This window comes from Carcharodon carcharias (genome assembly GCF_017639515.1).
Source record: "Carcharodon carcharias isolate sCarCar2 chromosome 18 unlocalized genomic scaffold, sCarCar2.pri SUPER_18_unloc_1, whole genome shotgun sequence".
NCBI classification, from domain to species: domain Eukaryota; kingdom Metazoa; phylum Chordata; class Chondrichthyes; order Lamniformes; family Lamnidae; genus Carcharodon; species Carcharodon carcharias.
Genome location: NW_024470559.1, coordinates 144,333 through 150,848, shown reverse-complemented (window position 1 = coordinate 150,848; position 6,516 = coordinate 144,333). Strand labels below are relative to the sequence as shown.

At 42.8% G+C, this 6,516-nt stretch overlaps 1 non-coding gene across 1 annotated transcript; it reads left to right on the top strand.

Moving 5' to 3' along the window:
• Nucleotides 1-4,610: 4,610 nt before the first annotated feature.
• trnad-guc lies at nucleotides 4,611-4,682 on the top strand. Its single transcript has one exon. It is a non-coding gene; the product is annotated as a tRNA-Asp (tRNA).
• Nucleotides 4,683-6,516: the final 1,834 nt, after the last annotated feature.

Sequence of the window (6,516 nt, the reverse complement as noted above, 5' to 3'; positions counted from 1 at the left end):
TGAATGGGGATATTAGGCTAGTGGATAGATCAAAGGAGAAGCAGTGGCTGACAGTTATTGAGGCATTTCTGAATACTCAGAATAAGTATATCCCTGCTATGAAGGAAGAATCTTAAGGGAGGATCCACCATCCACGGATAACTAAAAAAGTTAGGGAAAGCATCCAGCTGATGGAAAGCGCAATAGACCGTGCAATATTTGCTGCCTGGTCAGATGATTGGCCAGATTAAAAGGAACACCAAGGAATGACTAAATGATAATCTGAAATAAGAAATTAGAGTATTAGGGGAGTTAGAAATGTAAAACGGATAAAAACACTTTCAACAGATATTTCCGAAAGGAAAAGAGTAAGTAAAGGGAGTGATACTCCCATTCTGAGTTAAAAAACAGAGTCAATATTAGCTAATAAGGAAATGACGAAAGAAATGAAGGCATATTTTAGTTCTGTATTCAGCACACAAGGAACACAAATGTTTCCGTATCAGCTATGAAGCAACAGAGGAAAGGGAAACCGAAACTTAGTGAAATTGCAATCACTAGGAAAGAGGTCGTGAACACACTTTTGGAGCTGCAGGCAGACACGTCTCAGGGTCCTCAGGAACATCACCCTCGGATCATAAAAGAGGTGACTAATGAGGCAGTAAATGTATTATTGTTAAAATTCCCATGTTCCCTAGTTTCTGGAAACGTTCCATTCCACTGGGAGCACGACAATAACTTCACTATTCAAGAAGGCAGGGGTATGGAAAACAGGAAATCTGGAATATTATGTCTCGTTTTGAATTCCATTTGTATGGGAGGATGTGAATTCATGAAGGCCCTTCAGAGAAGGCTCAGTAGGTTGTCACCGGGAATGAATGGGGTGTGTTGTGAGGAAAGGTTAGGAAGATGGGACTTGCCTGTACAGCATTTTAGAGGAGGGCAGGGTGAAATAATTGAAGTGTATGCGTACCTGAAAGCTTTTGACAAGGCGGTGGGAAACCATATTTCATGTTTTGGGTGAGCCCTGCATTTGGAGACATTTATTTAAAAAAAAGGTTTGCCCTTTTAGGACAGAGTTTATCAGTTTGTGTTATTTTTTTGTTTGTTTCTCCTCGAGGTTTACAAAACTTTGGAACTCTCTGACTTAGAAGGCGGTGGAGGCTCGATCACTGAATATTGTTAAGATAGGGGTCAATATATTTTAGCAAGGAAAGTGAATCAAAGGTTATGGTGTTGGTTGGGATTTTGGAACTCGAGTATAACAGATTATCCAAGAACTTAATGAAAGTTGGAGAAGTCTCGATGGGCGAAATAACCTACGTCTGCTCATATTTTCTGTGTTCATATGTTCGTAATCGTGCCGACATGGTCGAATTTGATAACAGTAATATAAACTTTAAATCTAAGTTGTTGCCAGAGCGAAAGAGGTCAGTGAGCACAAGGCGGATTGATGAATGAGGTTTCGTGAGATTTCGGATATAGGCAGCAGGTTTTTAGATGAGTTTTGACCATACAGATTTGTAACTGGATGTTACGAGGAAAATAATTAGAACCGTTGAGCTTTGATTTCCCAAAAGGACAGATGAGGCCTTGCGCAGCAGATGATCGGGAGTAAATGTTCTGATATAATGTTGGGGATCGAGTGAAAAGCACTGGGTGAATTTGATGATATGGAGGCGCCTGTAAATCAGGGTCAAGTAGCTGGCAGAGGTTCTGACCTGTCTGGTTCAGCATCGGATATTGACCAGGCACTGGTTCAGGAACCCTTATTGCTTAGAAATGAGGAATATGCTCGCCATTTCCCAAACTTCAGCATCACAGACTGTAAGGCAATGAATCATGGCTTTCAGATATAGCATCTGGATATAATGATTTAACGGGAAATACGCCAAAGCTATGGTGGGAAAGCGAGCTAACGAGATCATCAGTAAGTTTAGAATGAGATGTCGAGTTAATAACTGAAGGCAGAGTTTCAGGAAAAAAGACAAAACAGGGCAGATTAAATGGCTACAAGAGTAACAGCGTCTAACATCGTCCATACAATTACTCACTGAGTAGAGTTTCTTACTGGGCCACAAACAATAGCCACGATAACTAAGACATGTAATTAAAAACTAGTCCGAAATGGATCCGTTCGGCTTAGTTATCGACTAATCATCTGCAGAAATAAGGTTGAATATGTAAGATAATCCGCTGTCCCTTGTTTGAACATTCAACTTTATTCCCAGATCGACTGCATTGTGGTAGCATTCAAACCAATTGATCTCAGATTCAGATGAAGTTTTGCAACATACAAATCGATTGTTCTCAGATTCGAATGCATTGTTGCAACATTTCATACTGTTGTTCTCAAATTCAAATACATTGTTGTAACATCCTAATCTATTGTCTTAATATTCAGATCTATGCAGGCAGCCTGGGTAAATGTTGCTAGAAAATGGAAATCCAACGGCAAAGTGGAATCTCATTGAGTCCTGTGGAATGCAGCGGCAGGCCTGTTTTCCTTCGTGTATTGGGGACTATCCCAGCTTCCACACGGGAGACCGCGGTTCAATTCACCGACGGAGAGACAAGTCTTTGCTCGCGTTGTGCGAGGTGCAATGCGAGCTCACCCTATTGATTCGCAAACCGGTTTACATTTCCACATGGTGATCGACCGAAAGGGTATCTGCACAGCCCCTTGGACAGAAGGCAGATTTGAAAAGATGGACCATGAGCAAATTTCTGGACAGTTCTGGTTCTCAATATTACCTGTGATCACCGGCAATTTCCGCCATCATTCTGTCTTCTTCCACCTTCTGAGTGTCGGAACGTTTACCCAAAATAACGCATCTCCCTGTATATCCAGGGCACTTTAATTAAAAAAAAGACTTTTAGAGATGGCGGCAGTACAAGTTTTAAAAGATTTTGCAATAATCACTGATCCGGACATACTTCACATCCCGCTCACGATTGATAATCCAGGGCTAACTGAGGACTACACCTTCTAGGCAGGTACGGCGCCTGTACCAGATGCTGCTTAGGCCTGAAATAGGCTTGTCACGGCCAGAGTGTCAACTGAAATATACACAATGCGTTTCGGTGAGCTCCTATGTAGCAAACTCAGTAAAGAAATAGCATTTGAAGGCACAGAAATGTCCATTAAATGCAACAAATAAGAAAAATAAAATCTTATTTCAAGAGATACTCAATTAATCGCGCTCCACCCTTCGTTCACGTCATTCCTGAATTTGTACATTACTTATGGTATCTGTGCACTTCCCTTCAGCACATAAAAAATCAAGGCGAAAAAAGCAGCAACCTTGCATGCGGTTTCCTCTAAAGACCAAGGTAATCGTGTAAAAACAAGGTTTCGGCAAAAAGCCCCTGGTTCTGTCAGCAACGCATCAAACCTTTGCCGCCTGGTAAATGACCCTTCTTCAACTGAAGTTCTGACCACCAAAATGTGCCTGGATTTTGAACGCTGCTCTATAACCTCTTCAGAATACACTGTGCTTGATGCTGAAATAAACTATTCGATTTCAGCTTTGCCAGCAGCTCAAGTTATGAATGGCTTGTTCCTCCCAACTAGGAGGGTCTGTCCCAAATGTGAAGCGCAGATGTCAAAAATGAAGACCGGTCGAGAAAACCGGTCAATTTCGACTGAAACCCAAATAGTTGGAAAATAATCAGCGAGCCTGAAAGCATCTGTGGAAGGAAAGAAGTGGTTTACTTTACGAGTCCGTGGGGCACTTCTTCAAAACGTTCATTTTCCAGCTTTGTTCGAACATATTTGCATAACTTGCCGTACGCAGGCTCTCCTCACCGCATTTCTGCACTCCTCTTTCGGAAGTTAACATTCAGTCTGAAATGAAAACAACCTTGTGAAAATCCTATCAATAGTCTCCGATACAACTGTCTCAAAAAATGCTACTTACATGTAGCCTCTGTGGCCCTGACATCACCCCCTTCTTCTGGTCCACACGTCTGCAACGACAGGGTTCAAGCATTTCGGGATTTTTAACCCTTCGATCGAGCGCCTTGTTTTATTTCTGTGCTGAAAACTGACCATGAGAATTCAATATTTTTTTTTTCATTTTGCATTGCTCCGCTTCCGTCCGTGAATTCTGCAGCTGCTGTAAGCCTTTATCTCTGAAGAGGGACCGAGAACGACTTACCATGAAGACAGCGACATCCGGAGATTTGTAAACATTATATCTGACAAATTTACTTACGTTGCTGAGTGGAAATGAATAAAGACACGTCTTTCTTTACCAGTTACATGTGAAGTCTTGTATCTGATACTATGACTTGGTTTCTGTGAAATACCGAAATGGAGCGGGGAGTGTGGCTGCAGGAGATGGGCGTCTGAAGCAGATGGACGACTGGAATTCCTTGCGAATTCTTTGCGAGACAGTGCGAGTGACAAAATGAGGGAAACAGCGAGGAAGAATCATCTGTGCCTCTGGGAAACGGGAACATCTGACGCCATGTAGCGAGTTTCAAGAAAGAAGTTGCATCCCGTTTAAACCGGTGGAAGTTAATTGTTTGCATTGTGCAGGCAAACTGCGTAACTATCACTTCAAAATGAAAATCTCACTCCAAATTGGAATATCACTAGGTCCTTTGGAAAAAAGCCCATCGCCCTCTCCTCGTTAGTATAGTGGTGAGTATCCCCGCCTGTCACGCGGGAGACCGGGGTTCAATTCCCCGACGGGGAGATAATTTATTGCTCGCTTTGTGCGAGGTGGAACGCGTGCTCACGCTATTGATTTGCAAACCTGTTTTCATTTCCACATGGTGATGGACCTAAAGACAATCTACGCAACATTTCGGACAGAAAGCAGATTTGACAAAACAGAACCTGAACTGTACAGAAAATTTGCTCATGCTATCAAATTTACCTGTGATCAACGTCTCTTTCCGCCATCGTTCTGTCTTCTTCCACCTTGTGAGCGTAGAAGCGCTTACCCAAATAACGCATCGCCATTTGTATTCTTGGCGCGTTAGCCAAAAAAGACATTAGAGACGACGATGGCACAAGTCTTAAAAGATTTTTCGATAATCGCCGAAATACTTCACATCCCGCTCCCGTTTGAGCTTCCAGGTCTAACTGACGACGACACCTTCCAGGCAGGAACGCAGCTGCACGTCGCCTGTACCCGATGCTGCTAAAGTCTGAAGCAGAACTGTGATGGCCAGCGTGCCAACTGAAATGAACGCAACGCGTTTCGGTGAGCACCAAACCGGCAAACTCCGTAAAGAAAGAACATTTGAAGGCACGCAAATTTCCATTACTGCAATGAATAGGGAAAATAAAATCTTATTTCAAGCGATACTCATTCAATCGCACTTCCCTCTTCTTTCACGTCATTCCTGAAATTGCAAATTTCTTATGGTATATGTACCCTTCCCTTGAGCGCATAAAACTGCAAACCGAAGGAAGCAGCAGCCCTGCATGCAGTCTCCTCTCAAGGCCAAGATAATCATGCGTTAAAGTTTCGGCAAATATCCCCTGGTTATGTCAGCAACGCCTCAAATCTTTGCCGCCTGCAAATTCACAAAACTGCAACTAAAGTGCTGACTGCCAAAATGTGCTTGGATTTTCAATGCCGCTCTATAACCTCTTCTGAATACACTGTGCTTAAAGCTGAGTTAAAATAGTTGATTCCAGCTTTGCGTTTCGGTGAGCTCCAATCTGCCAAACTCACGAAAGGAATAACATTTGAAGACACGCAAATTTCCATTAGTTCCAATAAATAGGAAAAGTAATATCTTATTTCAATAGCACGATCCTGTCCTTTCACGTCATTGCTGATTTTGTAAATTGCTTAAGGTATGTGAACTCTTCCCTTCAGCACATAAAAAATCAAGCCGAAGGAAACAGCAACCTTGCATGCAGTCTCCTCAAAAGGCCAAGACAACCAGTCGTAAAAACAAAATTTAGCCACGTATCCCCTGGTTCTGTCAGCAACGCATCACATCTTTGCCGCCGGGTAACTCACTCTATTGCAAGTAAAGTTCTGACTGCCAAAATGTTTCTGGATTTCGAACGCCGCTCAATATCCTCGTCAGAATAAATTGTATTAAAAGGTGGGATACGCTATTCGAATTCGCCTTTGCCTGCAGCCCGAGTCATGAATGGTCTGTGCCTCGCAAGTAAGACTTTCCCTCTGAAGTGTCACATTGCCCGATGGGTGAGACCACGGGTCATTTAGCACAAGATGAAAAATTGCTGGAAAATATCAGAGGGCCTGACAGCATCTGTCGAGATGTTGACCTTTCGACTCCATTGGAGTCTTCATCAGAACGGTCATTAGTCAACTTTGTTCAGAGGTATTTGCTTATGTTGCCGTCAGCAGACTATCCTCACCGCCGTTATGCACTTCTCGTTAGGCAGTTAAAATTCAGCCAGAAATGAAAACAGACCTGCGTATAATCTATCCAATAGCCCCATAAAATTCTGAATCAAAATATGCTTCCCCCATGCAGCCTCTGCTTCCCTGATCTACTTCCCCCTCTGTTAGTCCTGCCTTCTGCATCTACGTGGTTCCT